At 42.9% G+C, this 22,183-nt stretch overlaps 1 long non-coding RNA gene across 1 annotated transcript in view; it reads left to right on the forward strand.

Annotated features, from left to right (window-relative positions):
- The first annotated feature begins 593 nt into the window (after positions 1-593).
- LOC117348073 overlaps positions 594-22,183 on the forward strand; it is a 50,676-nt gene continuing 29,086 nt past the window's right edge. Inside the window, exons 1-3 of the long non-coding RNA XR_004536907.1 lie at positions 594-886; positions 2,619-2,736; positions 6,873-6,990. This is a non-coding gene — a long non-coding RNA (uncharacterized LOC117348073). The remainder of the gene's footprint in view (positions 887-2,618; positions 2,737-6,872; positions 6,991-22,183) is intronic.

A 22,183-nucleotide genomic window follows, 5' to 3' on the forward strand; every position in this document is an offset into this window, starting at 1 on the left:
AATTCCTGCTAGGACACTGTGAAGAAAGAAAATGCCTTTTCATAGCAGTGCACAGAAACAGGTAGAGATTCCTCATGCCAGTTCACCTTTTTCTAAGTAGCAAGTGAAAAGCGAGGTAACAGGACTACAAATCCCATCAGGCCGAGGGCAGAGAATTCCTAAAGCCAGGACTGGCATAGTTCCAGTGGGGCCGAATCCAGTCGGGTCTTTAGGATTTCCCCAATGAATATGCATGAGATCTATGTGCATGCACTGCTTTCAATGCATATTCATTGGAGAAATCCTGAAAACCCGACTGGATTTGGCCCTCAAGAAGGGACTTTGGGGACCCCTGGCCTAGCAAATCCAGAACTGGTTTTGAGCCAGCTCAACAAGCGCCTGAGCTCAGAATTAGCCAGAACTAAGAGCACACCTGTACTCCAGCACAGGCAGTTAGCCACTGAGAGAGAAATGGGTGGGGTTTCTAGTTGCAGGCAGCCACACAGGAGGAACCCAGCAGGGAGAGAGAAAGAGCCAGACCTTCTCTGCTAGGAAACAGAAGTGCACCAGAGCCTTATACACAAAAGGAGGTAGAGACTCCTCCTGCCTGTTTACCTTTTTCTAAGCAGCAAGTGAAAAGCAAGGTAACAGGACTACAAATCCCATCAGGCCGAGGGCAGAGAATTCCTAAAGCCAGGACTGGAATTGTTCCATTGCCTAGCAAATCCAGAACTAGTTTTGAGTCAGCTCAACAAACACCTGAGCTCAGAATTAGCCAGAACTAAGAGCACACCTGTACTCCAGCACAGGCAGTTAGCCACTGAGAGAGAAATGGGTGGGGTTCCTAGTTGCAGACAGCCACACAGGAAGAACCCAGCAGGGAGAGAGAAGGGAACCAGAAATGCAGGTAGGACCTTAGGATTGGGAAGGTTTTGTTGAGGACTCCTACACAAATGAAAATTATATAGAAATGAATGAACTCACAGATTGGCAGAAATTAGTAAGGATTTTTTGTACGCTGCTGACCCTGATTTAATGGAGTGGAGCTAAGGAACAGTAGAAAAAGTTTGGAGTTTATCAAGAGGAAATTGTTGGTGAATGATTCCAGACTAGACGGACTGTATTATTTAAAGCCTCTGGCTTAAAGAAGGTTTTTTTTTGCCCCTTTGTTGCATTGCACTTTCACAGCCTAAATCCAAGCAGGACTGAGTTTGTTTTTCTGTGATACTGTTTGGGACAGTGCATGAAATTTGGTTACCTAAGGCACTGCTGGTCAAACGACACTGAAGAACTCTTTATTCAAAATCTAGTGGGATTTTTGTTGGGGGGGGGGTTTATACCAAAATCTACAGGGCCAGTACAGATCCCAACACCTCTGGGGGTATTTTGGTTAATAAAACCCCAAGGTGGATTTTCCCCAGCAAAAGGACTGACAAGAAGTCATAGCAGAATCTGGTCGAAAACAGTGGTTGGGCCGGGAAGGGCCTAGCCCCATTTGGCAGGTGTAGGCCTGAGAGCCTCAGAGAAGACCATTAAAAAGGCTGACATAGAAGCCAGTGGATGGCAACAAACCAAATAAAGGAAACAAATAGATTGGTTTTGTTTGTATTTTGTGCAAGGACTATTGTTTGCTTGTATTTTTTGAACTTACATTTGAATTGCTACTAACTTGAGTTAAATGCACCAAGTCTGGGGTGAAATAAAGATTTGTGGCAAGTGTTTTGCACTATTTTTAGAACTTTATTGCAGTCCTTCCCATCCGTGGTCTGTGTGAATTAGGGTATTGGCCCCTGGACAAGTCCAATCGGCCACGCCCGGTCACAATATGAATATGCTATGCCCAGATTTCCCCACATCTTAGTAAAAGGACTCCTTTATGTCCAATAAGTTGTTCTCTCCTGAATGCTTTTAACAATGTGGGAATAAGTTAGCGTTTCCACCTGGCTCGCTGCTAAATTGTCTCATATCTGCATACTGCTGTCAATCATATGCTCTCCCCACAATCCGTCAGCCAGACATTATTCCAACAGTATACTCAAGTTCAGGGGTGGGCAACTCCAGTTCTCGAGGGCTGGAATCCAGTTAGGTTTTCAGAATTTCCCCAATGAATATGCAAGAGATTTATTTGCATGCACCGCTTTCAATGCATTTTCATTGGGGAAATCCTGAAAACCCAACTGGATTCCAGCCCTCAAGGACCAGAGGTGCCCATCCCTGCTCTAGTTGCTGATCCCTAATTATCCCAGTACCTGACATTTTTTTACTGTCTGTGCACATAAGCATACTGATGATAGGACTATTTAAGGCAGGGGTGTCAAAGTCCCTCCTCGAGAGCTGCAGTTGGGTTTTCAGGATTTCCTCAGTGAATATGCATGCGGTCTATTGGCATACAATGAAAGCAATGCATGCAGATAGATCTCATGCATATTCATTGGGGAAATCCTGAAAACCCGATTGGATTGCGGCCCTCGAGGAGGGACTTTTGACACCCCTGATTTAAGGGATCTCAAAATAGTAGCTTCTTTCTCTGTCGTTATGCCCCGCCCCTGTGAGATCCTATAAATGTGAGTGATGCATTATTCAACCTTAAACTAGAATGTGCCAATCTCTTCCCTCTTAACTGTTTCTTTTTTTTTCAGCTGTGATTACCTTTCTCTGTCAGATACAGACTTTTGGAATTCACTTCTGATTATGTAAATATAAAAATAAAGAGCAACCGGGAAGAATGCCTTCTTTAGGGACTTCATAGAGATTGAGGTAATTCTACAAACTTGTGCCTTGAGCTTTGCACCACTTATGTGCATCGAAGGTGGCTTTAATTGGCGTTTTCATGCATAAGTGCATCAGGTGCTATTCTATAAATTAGCACCAAGTCCTAAAGCAGGGGTGCCCACACTTTTTGGGCTTGCGAGCTTCTTTTAACCAAGTCAAAATGATCTACCAACAATAAAAATTTAAAAAGCACACTGTACACAGAAAAAATGTTACTTATAATTTATATTCGGGGGGGGGGGGGGTCAAAGGGGTCAAGGCAGGTGACTTTAAAATATGCAATGTCACCTCAGTAACAACTATACAAAAAAAGACAAATATACCCCCTCCCCTTTTACTAAACCACAATAGTGTTTTTTAGCGCAGGGAGCTGTGCTGAATGTCCCGTGCTGCTCTCGACGCTCATAGGTTCCCTGCGCTAAAACCCACTATTGCAATTTAGTAAAAGGGAGCCATAGTGCAAAAGTTAGACAGCAGATATAAATTGTCATAACGGACACATTTTGATCACTAAATTTAAAATAAAATCATTTTTCCTACCTTTGTTGTCTGGTGATTTCACGAGTCTCTGGTTGCACTTTCTTCTTCTGATTGTGCATCCAATCTTTCTTCCTCCTGCATGCTTCCTCTCCTACAGACCTCATTCCAACCAACATCTCTCTCTGTCCCTCCATGAGTCCAACTTTTTCTTCCTCTCTCCCTGCCTGCCCCCTGCCACCCGACACACTCCATTCCCTCCCCTGACTTTTTCTTCCTCTCTCCCTGTCCGTCCTTTCTTTCTGTTTGCCTTTCTTTCTCTCTAGTCTCTCTACAGAGAAGGCAGCACTGTTAGTTGGTCAATGGAGGAACAGCCGCTTGTTTAATTCCAGGAAGCATGAAGCTCCATGTCTTTCTCTCTCCCTGCCCCCTCCCAAACTGCCACCGCCACCAAATTCTCCCTGCTTCCCTGATGCGTAAAAGCCAGGCCCGTGCATCCATTGCACAAGCGTTCCCTTCCACACCCCCCAACGCCAATTCTGGCATCAGAGAGGAAGTTCCGGGCCAGCCAGGCACCGATTGGCTGGCCCGGAACTTCCTCTCCGATGTCAGAATTGAAGTCGGGGGGTGGGGTGAGGGGGTGGCAGGCCTGGCTTTTGCACATCGGGGAAGCAGGGAGAACGCAAAGGCAACGCGAGTTGATTGTGTAGATCGCATTGCCCTTACGATCTACTGGTCGATCGCAATCGACCTTTTGGGCACCCCTGTCCTAAAGCATATAATTCCAAAGTAGACATAAACATGGGAGGCATATGAGCAGACTTCTACTGCACGCCTCATATTACATCAGTCACTAAGCCCACATTACCCCTCTCCTCAAGTCACTTCATTGACTTCCTATCCATTTCCACATACAGTTCAAACTCCTCTTACTGCCCAGGCACTCTGCTCGTTGGGTAAATCTCTCTTATCTGTACCCTTCTCCTCTACAGCCATCTCCAGACTCCATCCCTTCTCTGCTGCACTGTATGCCCCTAGAACAATCTGCCTGACTCAGTATGTCAGGCTCAGTCTCGGGCAGTTTTCAAATCCAGACTCAAAGCCCACTTCTTTGAAGATAATTTAAATTCCAAACTCCAAGCCGCCTTCTAAGCACCAATATCTGTCATATTATTCCCTCTGTAATTCCCCCACCTGAGCACTGTGTATTGAAGCACCTTCTTGTCCAGTTTGTTTGTCTTGACTAGATCGTAAGCTCTTTTGAGCAGGGGCATAGAGAGAGTAGAGAGGGACAGATTCTTCAAACTTTCAAAAAATAAAAGAACAAGAGGCCATTCGGAAAAGTTGAAAGGGGACAGATTCTATACAAATGCCAGGAAGTTCTTCTTTACCCAACGTGTGGTGGACACTTGGAATGCGCTTCCAGAGGACGTTATAGGGCAGAATACAGTACTGGGATTTAAGAGAGGATTGGACATTTTTCTGCTGGAAAAGGGAATAGAAGGGTATAAATAGAGGATTACTGCTCAGGTCCTGGACCTGTTGGGCCGCCGCGTGAGCGGACTGCTGGGCAAGATGGACCTCAGGTCTGACCCAGCAGAGGCATTGCTTATGTTCTGTGTTTTGATGTCCAGCGCTGTGTATGTCTACTAGTGCTCTAAAAATGATTATTAGTAGTAGTACAATGCCAAGGAACAAGGGGGAATTCTTTAAATGGTGCTCCAAATGGACACACAAATATTCAGTGCTGTCATTCTATAAAGGGCACTCACCTTTTATAGTATAGACCATGGTACTGATTCCCACACCTAACTTTAGGCATCAGACTTTCATCTGCTGAAAAATGGTATTAATGCTGGCATCGTCTTCAAAAATAGGAGCAAAATTCACTGTATAGTTTGTTTAATTTACTCTCAATACTTCAATCCCAGAACACTATTCATTTTTCAACAGAAACTTTTTTTCCAATTTACTTAATCATAAACCATGTTCTTAAAAATATATTAAATCATGCAATATATTATTGTATAGTGCTCAGAAAGCATCTAAGTGCCAAAATGGTAACCAAACTGACCAGATGACCACTGTATGCATGAAGATGTCACCCTCCCACACTTCCCCTCCCCCCCCCCAGCAAAAAAAAATATCTGAATGAAACAGTCCATACCCGTGTCTAGAACAGCAGCACCTGGAATGGGAAAGCCTAGTAGAACTCCACACAGGTGTCTTACGTGGCCAGCGTAGACTGGTGAACCATAGAGAGGAGAAATCAGACCCATAAGCCACTCTAACCACAACATTAATGGTGGAAAGTGTGAGCCCACCAACACCCTACTGTACTACTATATAGGTGCTACCTGCAGCCATATTTATTATTGTGGTGGTAAAGAGGTGGGTATAGTAGGTTTGGGGGTAGTTTTGGTGGGCTCAGCATAAATTATAAGGGGTATATGGTGAGATATATATCTGGCACCCTTTATGTGAAGTTCGCAGTAGTGCCCTCTAAGATGCCCCACCACTTTATTTGCATGTTTATGTGGCCAGTCCATTACAGTGCTTGCCCTTCCCACAACTAAATGGTGCTGATTTGGATGTTTCTAACTTGGACGTTTTTGTGGTCAAAAATAGTGAATAAAGTTAGATGTCCTGGTGGTCTAGATACTCTGACAGTCAAGACATCCAAGTAGGCAATTAAGAGCATAAGAAAAGCCTTACTGAGTCAGACCAATGGTCCATTCTCACGGTGGCCAATCCAGGTCCCTAGTACCTGACCAAAACCCAAGGAGTAGCAACATTCCAGAATCCCAAAGAGTAACAAAAGATTCTAGAACCCCAAAGAGTATCAAGATTCCATGCAGAATCTCCAAGAATAGCAAGATTCTGGAACCCCAAAGAGTAGCAACATTCCATGCTTCTGATCAAGGGCAAGCAGTGGCTTCCATGTCTTTCTAAATAGCAAAGACATGGGGACATCTTGTTCCAAAATGGATGTTTCTTCACATCCGACTTTGGATGTCATGCGAGAAATGTCCAAAGTCTGACTTAGACGCCCCATTGAAAATGGCCCTTCACATCATAGTAACATAGTAGATGACGGCAGATAGACCCGAATGGTCCATCCAGGCTGCCCAACCTGATTCAATTTAATTTTTTTTTCTTCTTAGCTATTTCTGGGCAAGAATCCAAAGCTCTGCCTGGTACTGTTCTTAGGTTCCATCTACTGAAGTCTCCATCAAAACTCATTGCAGCCCATCTACACCCTCTCAGCCATTGAAGCCCTCCCCAGCCCATCCTCAACCGTAGGTCATATTCAGACACAGACCATGCAAGTCTGCCAGTACTGGCCTTAGTTCTTCAATATTTACTATTATTTTCTGATTCTAGATCCTCTGTGTTTATCCCACACTTTTTTGAACTCTGTCACCGTTTTCCTCTCCACCACCTCTCTCGGGAGCGTATTCCACCACCCTCTTCATAAAGTAGAATTTCCTAACATTGCTCTTGAATCTACCACCCCTCAACCTCAAATTATGTCCTCTGGTTTTACCATTTTCCTTTCTCTGGAAAAGATTTTGTTCTACGTTAATACCTTTCAAGTATTTGAACGTCTGAATCGTATCTCCCCTGTCCCTCCTTTCTTCTAGGGTATACATATTCAGGGCTTCCAGTCTATCTTCATATGTCTTCTGGTGCAAACTTCGCATAATTTTTGTCGGCCTTCTCTGGACCACTTCAACTCTTCTTGCGTCCTTCGCCAGTGAGGTAAGACTTCTTTTGGCTGAACCCATGGTGGTGGGTAAAGGCAATTAATAATAAAAACTGTTGTTTGAATTGTTTTTATATGCTTGATTTATATACAGTATGTTTGATATGACTAACAATTTTTATATTACTGTTTCTATTAGTTATTTCAGGTTTACCCAGCCCAATCCCTGTTAGATGGGAATAGATGTCAAATCATCTGTATGAAAAAAAAAAAAAAATGTTTGGACACACTAACACTAATTCAGCTCTTGTTTGAAATATCTTATACCAGTCTTGAGTAACCCTGGAAGGCAATAGAATAAAGCCATGCACATCGTAGGCATTCCCTCCCACTTCAATAGGAACAATCCCTTATATGGGAACTTAGATGTTGTACATTGAATCGTCGGCCACTTACTTATAATTGCAGTCCCTCTCCCTTTTCTTCCTATCCTAGGGGAAGTATAGATGGAATACGTCTTAGATAAACCCTAAGTCATATAACTATCTTCCTCTTGTTTCTTTTTTTTTTTTTTTTAATATCATTATTCATTTTGAAGCCATAAGTAAGTGCAACATATAATACAATCATATTACACTATAAAAGCACTTAACTACAATTTAAATTGTAATATATGACAAATAGATAAATCACCCCCCCCCAATTATATACAAAAAGTACACTCAAATTAAGAAATTAAAAATATATTCCAACCCACCCTAGACCACCTTCCTCTTGTTTCAACCATGTTTCCATTAAGAAAATGAAATCTCTCAGGCTTTGTATAAGGTCCATGCCCATATATAAGGTCGGTAGTCTGTCCATGAGTGGAAGGAGGGAGAGGATGAACATTGAAAGGAACAGGGAAGCTCATTATTTTAGTACTACTCAAGGACTATTCTATCGTCTTTTAGGGCAGGGGATAGGTAACATACAGTAGATTTCACTGGCATTTTGTTCCATCACCACTATCAAAAGTTGATATAATGAATTCACTCTTGCTTGAAATGAAATATGTTCAATAGCTCCCCAGCTCTGCGATAGGTTTTTCTTTGTATGCTTCATAACAGATTTTTTTCAGGAGAAGATATGTCTATTGATTGAGTTAGCAGAGCACAGTGAGGTGTCTACACTGAAGCGTATCTTATTATTCAAAGAGACTTCCAGAATAAAAGGAGAGAAGAAAACCAGCCTCAGCGTGGGTAACATGCTACACAATCTCTGTCTGTTTAGTTTTGTGGTAAACAGAGCATTTTTCTCCCAATTCCCGTTATTTGACTCCATCTGCCCTCTGCTGAATGATAATATATAGTTTAACTTAGTGGCCTCAAACTCAAACCCTATGCAGGGCCACATTGTGGATTTGTAGGTACTTAGAGGGCCTCAGAAAAAATAGTTAATGTCTTTTTACAGAAATGGAAAAGAAGGTACCAGGCCTCGAGGCAAAGCAAAATCAACAAAGAGAGGTTCTGGAGATGTCACATTCAACCTGTGGTCATTGAGCCTTTATTTGCAGTTTGTATCAAAGTTTCATAACAAGTCTTAAAACAAATAAAGTTCCAAAACAACGAAGTCCCAACTAGGATCTGAGTTTCAGCGATACCATCGCCTTCCTCAGGGGCCAAATTTGAACTTGCAAAGCTCTGTAAACTGTGTATGTGAATGCGTCGGTGTCTCTCCATCCAAAAAGAAGCACTTACCTTCCCCAAGCCATTCAGTATCTCTAACATACTTCCCTCCTCCCCCACCCCCGGTTTGACATCTGTCATTCGTTTCCATCCCCCCACCTCCTTGGTCCTTTAAATTTGCCCTCAATTCTCAACATCACCAACAGCAGCAGCAGCTGTGGGCAGTCCATGGGGGATTTCCTTCTTTTGTACCACCCCTCTGGAAATAGGAAGTAGAATCAGAGGAGGTGGAATCGGTAAAAGGAAGGCTTGTGGACCACCCAGAAGTCATCTGCTTTTAGTCTTGTGGCTGCTGCTGCTGTTGCCAGTTCCATTGAGAATTGAGAGGAAGTTTAAAGAACTCTGAGGTTGGGAGCATATGGCAGATGTTGAATAGGGGAGGGGAGAGCAAGAATGGCAGCGAGTCAGAGATGCCAACTGGGAGGTGAGAGAGAAGGAAAGTGAATGAGATGCCATACCATAAGTGGGGGGAGGGCTAAATGATGGAGAGAGAGTGGAACCTAGGGGCAGGGAAGAAAATGTTGATACCTGTGGGAGAAGAAGAAAGAGGGAGAAATACTGGACCCCCCACGGGAGACAGAGGGACATTTGCAGAATTCCTAGGGAGAAGGGCAGGAGCAAAGGAAGCCAAAGGGAGAGATGATGGAGATGGGGAAGGACACAGAGGATGATAGGCATGTGAGGAAGACTGGGGACACAGAAGGGTGATACTGGACAGGGCAAGAATACAGACACAGAAAGGGGATACTCAGCAGGGACACAAGATGGCAAATAGAAAAAGAGACCCTGGCTCGAGAGTTAAGAGAAGACCAAGGAAACCAGAGACTGTGATCAAGACAATTAGAAAAACAAAACAACCACATGATAACGGTAGGAAAAATAATTTTATTTTCTATTTATTGATTAGAATAAGTCATGTTTTAGAATGTACATCTGCAAGAACTGGTTTTAGTCATGACTGGAGATAAATGTCCAGCTGAGCGGTGGTAAATCTCCAGCTCTGGTTTACGTTAGTGAATTGACATTCTCCTTGTTAAGATTATGCAAGTTTAAAGACTTTTTGTCTTTAGTAATGAATGGAACAAAATCATTTTCTTTTGTGATAATCTATATATATAAAATCAGATGTATGTATGTTTCAGCATAACTCTAAACCGCATGGAGAGATTTCAACCAAACTTGGTATACAGGACATATTACTTACTATCTGGAGGGAAAACCTCTGTGGGGTAGGAAAGGATGACGTGTAAAAATGATCATAAATGACAAATATTGCTATCTAATGCATAATTCTGGCAGCATAACTCTGAAACGCATGGAGAGATTGCAACCAAACTTGGTATACAGGACATATTACCTACTATCTGGGGGAAAAATGCTGTGGGGGTGGGATGGAGTGACGTGTAAAAATGATCATAAACGACATATATTACTGTCTAATGCATAGTTTTTGCAGCATAACTCTGAAATGCATGGAGAGATTACAAGACTTGGTATACAGGACATATTACTTACTATCTGGTGGAAAAATACTGTGGGGGTGGGATGGGGTGACGTGTAAAAATGATCATAAACGACAGATATTACTGTCTAATGCATAGTTTTGGCAGCGTAACTCTGAAACGCATGGAGAGATTGCAACCAAACTTGGTATACAGGACATATTACCTACTATCTGGGGGGAAAATACTGTGGGTTGGGAAGAGGTGACGTGTAAAAATGATCATAAATGACAAGATATGGCTGTCTAATGCATAGTTTTGGCAGCGTAACTCTGAAACGCATGGAGAGATTGCAACCAAACTTGGTATACAGGACATATTACCTACTATCTGGGGGGAAAATACTGTGGGTTGGGAAGAGGTGACGTGTAAAAATGATCATAAATGACAAGATATTGCTGTCTAATGCATAGTTTTGGCAGCGTAACTCTGAAACGCATGGAGAAATTGCAACCAAACTTGGTATACAGGACATATTACCTACTATCTGGGGAAAAAATACTGTGGAGGTGGGATGGGATGATGTGTAAAAATGATCATAAACGACAAGATATTACTGTCTAATGCATAGTTTTGGCAGGGTAACTCTGAAACGCATGGAGAGATTGCAACCAAACTTGGTATACAGGACTTATTACTTACTATCTGGGGGGAAAATACTGTGGGGGTGGGACGGGGTGACGTGTAAAAATGATCATAAACGACAGATATTACTGTCTAATGCATAGTTTTGGCAGCGTAACTCTGAAAACGCATGGAGAGATTACAAGAGTTGGTATACAGGACATATTACTTACTATCTGGCGGAAAAATACTGTGAGTTGGGAAGGGGTGATGTGTAAAAATGATCATAAATGACAGGATATTGCTGTCTAATGCATAGTTTTTGCAGCGTAACTCTGAAACGCATGGAGAGATTGCAACCAAGCTTGGTATACAGGACATATTACCTACTATCTGGGGGAAAAATACTGTGGTGGTGGGACGGGGTAACGTGTAAAAATGATCATAAATGACAGGATATTGCTGTCTAATGCATAGTTTTGGCAGCGTAACTCTGAAACGCATGGAGAGATTGCAATCAAACTTGGTATATAGGACATATTATCTGGGGGAAAAATACTGTGGTGGTGGGACGGGGTAACGTGTAAAAATGATCATAAATGACAGGATATTGCTGTCTAATGCATAGTTTTGGCAGCGTAACTCTGAAACGCATGGAGAGATTGCAATCAAACTTGGTATACAGGACATATTATCTGGGGGAAAAATACTGTGGTGGTGGGACGGGGTAACGTGTAAAAATGATCATAAATGACAGGATATTGCTGTCTAATGCATAGTTTTGGCAGCGTAACTCTGAAACGCATGGAGAGATTGCAATCAAACTTGGTATACAGGACATATTACCTACTATCTGGGGGAAAAATACTGTGGTGGTGGGACGGGGTGACGTGTAAAAATGATCATAAATGACAAGATATTGCTGTCTAATGCATAGTTTTAAATGAGTAAAACTGGCTTCAATTGATAGACTGTCTACAGAGAGTAATCAAAAAATATTTTGTATTATGCTCATAGATATGAAACTCCTGAAAGGGGTGACTTCCCCTCACAATGAGAGTTTACCTTCCTGTCATTGCGAACTTCATATAAATGATCACTCTCTGAGACCAAAGTAAATTGAATGTATATTCTTTATAGCTTTGTAAACCTGTTTCAATAAATATTTCTTCTTCTCTTAATTATAATTTTCTCTACTTGCAGGTAGACAGAGCACTTAACTTATCTTTATGAATGATTCAGGGGTCCCATTGCATTTTGTTTCATCAGCATTTCCACATTGAATTTCTGTTTTGGAAGTCTCAACTTTATTGTATCTTCCGGAATGTGAATGCAACAGAGTGACGTCAACACGGAAAAGCACGATTAGAACCTCCCCTTTCTTTTTAAAAGCAGGATCGGATGGCAGCGTTTGTTTCGGTTGAAAATTTTTTTACATTCTAAAACGGTATGTATTCGATATGTGCTTTTTATCTTCATGTGTTGCCAACGACTTTGTTCAATTTGCACTGCTATGTGGGCATGAACCTCTGTCTACTTAGTGTATGCTGTTTTCTAATGATTGTTTTTATTTTTGCATTGCAGATATGACCACAATATCACGGAGATTGATGACACTGATTCTCCACAGAGAATTTTGTAAGCGTTTAATCGGGTCTCCTGAAGCAGATTCCAAAACGGGGCCACGTTGGGACCTCTGAACCATTCATAAAGATAAGTGAAGTGCTTATTTAATTATTCAGTGATATCTCTGTCTACTTGCAAGTTAAGAACATTAATTCTTGTCATTTTCTCTGTTCATTTTTTCAGTGCTTCCAGAAACCGCGTCGAGCTCTACGAACGTGGAGATGATGCGGTATACAAACCTAAGGATTAGATTAGATTAGTAATCCTCACTGTGGGGACCTTTTAAATGGTGCAGACTTTACTGTGTGAAAGCTATTAGTGCAGAACTGGGGTATTTGGATCTGGGGGTTTGATCAGAGAGAATCGGATAAGGAGAATCATATTGGGGCGGATTTTGCTCTGGAAAGGGGAATTGAATGGGGGGTGGGACTGGATCTTGGAGGGATCAGGAGTCTGCTCTGGGGGGAGGATCAAATCATGAAGGAATTGGAAGTCTGCTCTTGGGGGAGTGGATCATGGAGAGTTCAGGAGTGTGTGCTGGGGAGATTGGATCATGGAGGGATCAGGGGATTTGCTTTGGGGCATAGGGATCGAATCATGAAGGTATCAAATTTAACCGCTGTAGAAGACCTGTACTGGGCTGTCACCGTGTTGCACGTTTGGGCTCCCGCACTCTCTGCCAATGCATATAACATGGGAAGCATCTGTCTGTCCTGTATGCTAGGAATGCCCCCTGCATTTATTGTATAGGCAATGCCCTTAGTGCATCCTAACTTTTGCAATTAAGATGAAGCAAGTGCAAAAACTTATTATATTTTAGTCATTGGACAGCAATTGGAAAAGAAAGAAAACACATTTTGAAGCCTGTTATTGAGAAAGGCATGGGGGAAGCTACTGCTAGCCCTGGATCAGTAGCATGGAATGTTGCTATTCTTTGGGTTTTGGCCAGGTACTAGGGACCTGGATTGGCCACCGTGAGAACGGACTACTGTGCTTGATGGCCCATTGGTCTGACCCAGTAAGGCGATTCTTATGTTCTTTTGTTCTAAGGCCGCAATTATAAGTGTTCTAGAACTCAAAAGTAATATAGCAGCACAAGGAAGCTTATTTAACAATCAAGATTTCCTTTATTACCTTGGTCTACATTCCTTCATACATAGAAAAAGCCACTGATGAACAGATGTGTCATCAAAGACACTATTACTGTATGTCTCATTCAGTATAAACAGCATTTTGCTTTCACTGCTTTCATTAAAATAGCATTAAACTGCTCTCTATAACAGTTCTGCGTAGAAACATGTGTCAATATAACACTAACTTTTCCATAGATTGAATGGGAAATAGAGATTAGGCCTCATTTTTTATTTTTGGCTGGCAAGAGCTTTCAGATGAGACCTCCCAAAGGATCCCAGACCGGGTTACAAAGGTACATTCACAGTATAGAAGGACAAAATTATTGAAAGACATTTTTGGCAGACATAGCTTAGAAGAATTTGCGACATTGGTAGAAGATATTACATGGCATAGCATAGATTTAGGACAGCATTCACTGTACTAACAGAACAGAACATAATTGTAGTAAGGTTTTAGTGTTGTAAGCGAGTACATGATTGATGGTCGGCAGTTTAGGTCCCATTAGTAGCGTCGGTCATTATGGAGCTCGTGAGTAGCGTTGGACATTAAGGAGCTGGATTTGTGAAGAGGAAGGTTTTCACGGCCTTCCTGAAGTTCCATAGATTGTCTAGCAATCTAATGGATGTGGGATGATGTGCCAAAATCTGGGTATAGACTGTGAATAAGAGCGTTTGCGGGCTGTTAAAGTTTGAGTGAACAACCACATAACCTCTTGGGTTGATGCGATTCACAAAAAGTAAAAATACTGGACAATCCCAGCAATCTACAGATTAGACATTAACCTTTTTTTAATTCTCTAGAAATCTTGTGAATAGTATCGATTTTAATAATTTTCTGAAATGAATGTAAGAACAAGACCTTAGGAATAAAGAACATAGTTCCCTGTCCCAGCTTGCCGCCTGGTAAGCAAGTAGGCGCTGTTGGAACGTTTTTGGAGTACAGCTTCGAACCGGAGGAAAAATCAAAGAGGCAGAATACTCGTAACTCAGCAAATTGCCAAGGCAAGAAAGATTGGGGGAGAAGAATCAGTTGTCTGGGACCCATATAAACCACACAGATTTATCAGGAGGTGGGTGGGAGAATAACAGTCTCCTTTAAACCCTCTATCTGAATCCTACAAACCCAGGAAAAACTGAGGGAAACATAGAATTGGAGCCTGAATAGGATGCTCTGCTTCTACTGGCTCAGAACAGATGGAATATATAGAACAAGGTATTGAACTGAGCTAATAGGTGAATAACCCTTTCATATATGGATTGATTGAATGATTTCTTTTTTTATTTGGAATTTGTTAGACCACTACATCAAGACGATGTACAACCCAAGTACTAAATATGGTAATAAGCATGTAACGCCCCCCTTCAGGTTGGCTCTGGGTCCAAGGCCCGATCTGGCTGGAGTCCGCCAAAAGCAGTCTCTGTTGGTCCCTCACTTGGTTAGCACTCGGGGCCTCCACCTGGGAAAAAGAAGTGTTAGAAAGTGGGTTTGCCCCCTTCTCCCCCCCCCCTGGGAAAATCCAAAACAGCTTCTGTGAACAAGGTTGGCGAATAAATTAAACTTATTTATTTGAACTATGTACATAGACCTAATCACAAAACAAATTGTCAGGAATAGCTTTCAACAATTCCAATACTTCTACACGTAAACCAATCTTTGTGCAGTTAATTCAAAGGCGTTTATATACTATTCAGGTATTTATATCCATGGTTTATAGTCTCTTGAACCTTTAATTCACAGTTCAAATTCAGCATTTCCAAAACCATTTGTGCCTTTCTGTTCTAACTGCCAATACTGTAGTTGTAGGCTCCTCTCAAGTTTCTTGACTTGGTCACTAGTTGGGCATGGCTGTGTACCTAGATCCCTCTTTCTAATGCTCTCATCCAATCCTTCCTGGCCAGTAGGCCTGCCCCTGTGGAAGCCTCTTGGTGGTTATCCCTTAGCTCTGAGGGCCCCAGCCCTTCAAAGAGTACTCCACTTCTGTCTCTCGTCTCAAGGGAGCTTTTTCTCTTGTTAGGCCACTGGTGCCAATTGCACCCCAGTGGCTTGGCACTTCCGTTGGGCTACTAGTACCAATCTACACTCCAGTAGCCTTCCTCTTTTTTGAAAGGAGTTTCTGGAGTAGTTCCCTGCTGGAGTCCTGGTTACCAGCCCTCCTAGTGGTACACAATATACCAGCTCTATTAGCCAGTGACATAGCATCCCATCTTGAGAGCTACCTCCCAAATGAGTATAATGCGCAGATATCACTCTATGTAGCATAAACTTCCTGGGCTTGCTTCCCCCCAATTTTCTCCCTCCTTTGAATTCATGGGGAGTGGATTTCCAATTCACCTATTCTGACTCAGCTCTGCTCCATTCATGTCCCCATATTTCTTTGCACCCACAAGCTTTATTCCCACTCATGAAAAATCTCTTAAAATGCATAACATGTCACCCAAGTATCTGAATGTTCATCCCTCAGTGCATAATTTGCATAGGGTATTAACCAAACCTTTGTGCAGCTCAGCCATGTGAGTTTCATAAATTAGATACAATTCTCCTGCAGTCAGATAAATGCTAGACAGAAACCCTTTTTTAGTTTTTAACACAGACACATAACTGGTTTTAAATCCACTGTTCTCAAACACCCCTTTCTAAGCTCTGTCAGAAACCTACTCCCAAGGAGGGTTTCAAGCATATACAGAAACAGTTCTAAGTCTAATCCCAGACAACAGAAACGGGAGAAATGGGTACATAGTAAAAAAAATACCTTGAAAACAAATGGAATACAGATATTAAACAACAAAAGGTAGGGGGAGATTTTTTTCTCTCTCTCTTTCTGCTTGGTGGAAGGTGGTAGCATTTTACTCTGCTGTTCTGTTGGAGAAGAGAAGTAGTTTAATGATCAGCACAGTGGACTGAGAACTAGCATAACTGGGTTCAATTCCCATGATAGCTCCTTCTGGCTCTGAGCAAGTCACTTAACCCTTTGGGCTGGGCGCGATGGACCACTAGTCTGACCCAGCAGCGGCAATTCGTATGTTGCCCCATGCACAAAATATCGTATTTTTTTACTCCATTTGACACACATTTTCCTCCCCAAAAGTGGGTGGAAATAAGGGTGCATCTAATGGAGTGAATACCTACATTGCCCACCCCTTGTTAACTTATTTTAATGCTGCCACCCTCCCTTTCTTGCCGTCCCTCTCCCCATTCCCACCCCGGGCGTGGGACCAGACAGGCAACCTGGTGTGCCACTATGCCGTGAGAAAACGGAAGAGGCAGCAGCCGCGTCTGCCATTCACGGTGGGGACTAGGCAGCCAGAAACCCTTGTGTGGCACTTTCAGCGAGTGAGGCACCAGAAGGTCAAAAAAGGTATGCGTGCGGGGGATGGGGAGGGAGGAAGGGAGGCCAAGGCTTTCCTGCTGCCTGCCCACCTACCCACCCTGTACCTACCTACCACTAGACTACCAGAGGGGGGACAGGGTGTAGAGCTTGGCAAGGAGTAGGGTTGGGTGCAGAGCCTGGCAGGGGGGATTTGGTTCAGAATGTTTTTTTTCCCTTGTTTTCCTACTCTAAATTATGGAGTGAAAAATACAGTAAGTACCTGTAGGTAAACTGCTTTGAATGTAACCACAGAAAGTGTAGTACATCATATCTCATCCCCTTTCCTAGTATGCGTATACTTCAAAAAACCTTTTCTCATATTATAATACTTGATTACCAAAAGACTCTGTGGTATTTCAAATATAAAACTAATATCGGTGATGTGTCAAAACCGCGCGCAGACAGAGCTGGGCCGACAATTGCACGCAGGACATAAATTTGAAAGTGCTCTGAGGGTGTGTGTGTGTGTGGTGGGGTAACACCCCCCACACACACAACTTAGTAGTGTTGGTGTTGGTGTGGGGGGGAACTCCCCCCCCCATTATAGAGGAAACTCCGCCTCCCATTATAGAGGAAACTCCACCCCAAACACCCCCCCCCCCCAACAGCAACGCCAGCACTACTAACCCTGTAACAGAATGACTGCCATGGCACTGAACTTCCAAAAAGGGAACAACGAAGGGATGAGAGTCATGGTGAGGAAGATTAGGAAGAAAATAAGCATTGTAAATATCCTAGAGCAAGTATGGTCCCTTTTTAAGGACACAGTCACCGAGGCGCAAAATCTGTCTATACTTCGTGTCAACAAGGAACTGGCTTGGCTCACTGTAGCAGTGAAGGAAGCGATCGGAGACAAGAAGACTTCGTTTAAGGAATGGAAAAGGACAAAAATGGATGAAAACTGGAAAAAGCACAAACATCAAAACAAGTGCTAAAAGGCGGTGAGAGGGGCCAAAAGAGACTATGAGGAAAAAATAGCCAAGGAGGAAAAAAATTTTAAGCCGTTCTTTTGATATATTAAGGGGAAACGACCCACGAAGGAAGCAGTGGGGCCGTTAGATGACCATGGAATAAAGGGAGTACTAATGGAGAACAAAGCCATCGCCATCAAACTAAACGCATCTTTTGTATCTGTATTTACCAAAGAGGATATATACAATATATCAGAAGCTGACAGGCTGACAGGAACTGAAGACGGGAAACTGACAGGGTCGACGGTCAGCCTAGAAGAGGTACGCAGGCAGATTGATAGGCTTAAGAACATAAGAACATAAGCAGTGCCTCTGCCGGGTCAGACCATAGGTCCATCCTGCCCAGCAGTCCGCTCCCGCGGCGTCCCAAACAGATCACGACCTGTCTGAATCATCTGAAGGGGCTCCCCTGCCACCTTGGCCTCCCAATTTGGTCCTGCCTTCCCATCGAAGTCCCAGCCCTCTGGGATAAAAATGATAAATCCCCGGGCCCGGATGGCATCCACCCGAGGGTAATCAAGGAACTGAAAAGGTTATAGCTGAACTGCTTCAACTAATAGCCAATCTGTCGATCAAATCAGGAAAGATTCTCAAGGACTGGAAAGTGGTGAATGTTACGCCGATCTTCAAGAAAGGTTCGAGGGGAGATCGGGAAACTACAGACCAGTGAGTCTGACTTCGGTACCGGGAAAGATGGTAGAGGTGCTGATAAAGGACCGCATCATTGATCACCTTGACAGACACAATCTGATAAGGACCAGCCAGCACGTCTTCAGCAAAGGAAGATCTTGCTTGACAAACTTACTGCACTTCTTCAAGGGAGTAAATAGGCAATAGACAAGGGTGACCCTGTCAACATTGTATTATCTAGATTTTCAGAAGGTGTTGAACAAGGTCCCGCATGAACATCTACTTTGAAAAATTGCGGTCCATTGAATTGAGGGTGATATCTGCCATCATCTATTATGTTACTATGTTACTATATACTCACATGGATTAAAAACTGGTTGGCGGATAGGAAAGAGAAAGTGGGGGTAAATGGACAATACTCGGACTGGAAAAGCATCACGAGTGGAGTGCCACAGCGTTCAGTGTTTGGGTCCGTGCTCTTCAACATATTTATAAATGACCTGGAAATTTGTACAACAAGTGAAGTGATTAAATTTGCGGATGATATAAAGTTATTCAGAGTAGTGAGGACATAGAAAGATGTGTCATTTTAGGTCTTCGCAATAAACACACTCAAGGAATGGGCCGCGAAATGGCAAATGAGGTTCAAAGTGGAGAAGTGCAAGGTGATGCATGTTGGTAACAAAAATCATATGCACAAATACAGGATGTCTGGTGCTGTACTTGGAGAGAGCCCCAGGAAAGAAACTTGGGAGTACCTGTAGACAAGTCAATGAAGCCGTCCGCGCAATGCGCAGCGGCGAAAAGGACAAATAGAATGCTAGGAATGATTAAGAAGGGGATCACAAACAAATCTGAGAAGGTTATCATGCCGCTGTACCGGGCCATGGTGTGCCCCCACCTGGAATACTGCATCCAACATTGGTCGCCGTATATGAAAAAGGAGATATTCCTACTCGAAAGGGTCCAGAGAAGAGCAACAAATATGGTTAAGGGACTGGAGGAGTTGCCATACAATGAAAGGCTAGAGAAACTGTGCCTCTTCTCCCTTGAAAAGAGGAGACTGAGAGGGGACATTTCTAAGATATTGAAGCGAATTGACTTAGTAGAGAAAGAGAGATTGTTCACCCTCTCCAAGGTGAAAAGAATGAGAGGGTACTCTCTAAAGTTAAAAGGGGATAGATTCCGTATAAACGTAAGGAAGAAGTTCTTCACCCAGAGAGTGGTAGAAATCTGGAACGCTCTTCTAGAGGCTGTTATAGGGGAAAGCACCCTGCATAGATTCAAGAAAAGGATAGATAACTTCCTGCTGAACCAGAACGTATGCTGGTAAGGCTATACTCAAATAGGGCACTGGTCTTTGATCTAAGGGCCGCCGCGTGAGCGGATTGCTGGCCACGATGGACCACTGGTCTGACCCAGCAGCGGCATTTCTTATGTTCATATGTTCTACTAAGCTGTGGTAGTGAGTTCTACCACAGCCCAGAATGCTATATGCTCCATCGCTCATAGGAATTCAATGAGCATTGGAGCATTTAGCACTCTGGGCAGTGTTAAGATATCTCTAGCACAGCTTAGAAAAAAAAAAAATGGGGGGGGAGGGGGTTTAATGAGAATCTTATCCATTATTGCTTAATTTTGAGGAAATTATCTATCAATGCTGTATTTTATCACTTGGAAAAATAACTAAGAAGAAAATTGTCATTTATTCTTCAAGGTTATAAAATCTAGTGAACCTTTAGATATTTATAACTAGACTTATATGCTTGTTAATGACTCACTAGCTATGGAAAATGTAATTCTGCTCTCAGCCTAACAGAGGCTTATGAATGGTTTTCATTATATTATAGTAATATAGGAGGAGATTGAAATGCAATGATATTGTTAAAGTGAAAGCAACGTTTACTTGGGATACACAGGTCATATACTGGATCCTCATATGTTTGCATCAGGTGAATTCTGTACCTTCGTTTTTCCTTCAGGTCATTTTTACTGTGTAAAGCAGTTGGGATGAAAATATAGACTCATCTGTATTATCTGCATCTTTTTCTCTTCAGCTATGCCGTCTGGAGTGACTCTGAGTCTAACAAGCAATTAATGGCTTTAAAACCAATAAGGTTCCTGCATGGCACAGTATCCTAAAATTAATTATTTAGAGACACTTTCTGTCTTCTCTGCATATGAAAGACTCTTCCCAGCTCAGCAGGTTCCCAGTCCATTTAGAGCACAAGAATAGGAGATGGAAATGTATACTAGAACAGGGGTGGGCAAACTTTTTGACTCATGGGCCACAATGGATTGTTGAAACCTGGAAAGGAGGCTGACTTACCTGAGTCCTATCGTCCCATTTCCTTGATTAATGTGGATTTGAAACTCTTTGCTCAAATGTTGGCTGATCATCTTGCTCCCCATCTCCCTACGCTCATCCATGAGGATCAGGTTGGTTTTGTTCGGGGCCGTCAATTGGTTAACAATGTCCGGAAGGTCCTCTTGCACTGGCTCATTGTCATTCTCGCCATATCCCTGCTCTATTTGTTAGTCTCGATGCTTCTAAGGCATTTGACAGCGTCCATTGGCCATTCTTGTTTCGTACCCTGGAACATGTTGGGATGGGCGTGTTTTATCTTGATGCCATTTGTTCTCTCTATTCTAATCCACGGGCTTCGCTATTGGTGAACGGGTCCCGCACTGACTCCTTCAATATTCTTCATGGAATGCGACAGGGTTGCCCTCTATCTCCCCTGTTGTTCCTTCTTTCTCTGGAATCATTGCTTTGTACTCTTTGAGGGTTTGCGGAGGTGCGGGGCCTACGGGTTGACGAGATTGAGTTGAAGATCTTAGCGTATGCGGATGACATGTTTTTGATTCTTACTCGGCCTGAAGATTCTTTACCACTAGCGTTGGATTTAATTTCTGAATTTGGCTTTTACTCGGCTCTCTCCCTTAACTTGGATAAATCTTTGGCCTTGCCTTTCCCACCCGAGTTGCAAGCGTTGTGGAAGGGAGTTTTTCCCCTTCGTTGGGCTGAATCCCATTTGAAGTATTTGGGGGTTACTATTCCTCGGGACTTATCTAGTTTGTATCGCTTAAACGTGGATCCGTTGTTTCATGCCCTTCAGAATAAATTGCAACTTTGGGGTACTTTCCCCTTTTCACTTTTAGGTCGGGTGCATCTGTATAACATGCTCATAGTCCCCTGTTGGCTCTATGTCTTTCAGGTCCTTCCTCTCTACCTGACTTCCCGAGATGAGATACGGCTAGAACGCCTGGTCCAGAGATTTCTTTGGCTTGGGAGGAGACCCAGCTTGCCTTATAAATGGGCGGCAACTCCATGGTACAGGGGTGGTTTGGGCTTATTGAACCTCAGATATCTGACTATTGGCTGTGGCATGCGCCACATTAATGATCTTTTTAGGGGTACTTCGTCGTTCACCAATACTTCTCTGGAGCTTTCCTGTTTTTATTCTACTCACTTTAGCGCTTATCTTCATTCCCTTCCTTCTCTTGTACCTAATTCTCTTCCTATGAAGGTGCTGCACAGTCCTTTGCGAAAGGTTTAGCGATGGATCTGTAAATATCACGCTGTTTCTGTCTCTCCCTTCCTTCCTATCCACTTCAATAGCTCCTTTCTACCTGGGATAGATGGGCCGAGTTTTACTCAGTGGGAAATGAAGAGTATTTATTATGTACTTCATTTGGTAGATGATGATGGGATCCCTAAATCCTTC

This window comes from Geotrypetes seraphini, chromosome 14, assembly GCF_902459505.1.
Source record: "Geotrypetes seraphini chromosome 14, aGeoSer1.1, whole genome shotgun sequence".
NCBI classification, from domain to species: Eukaryota; Metazoa; Chordata; class Amphibia; order Gymnophiona; family Dermophiidae; genus Geotrypetes; species Geotrypetes seraphini.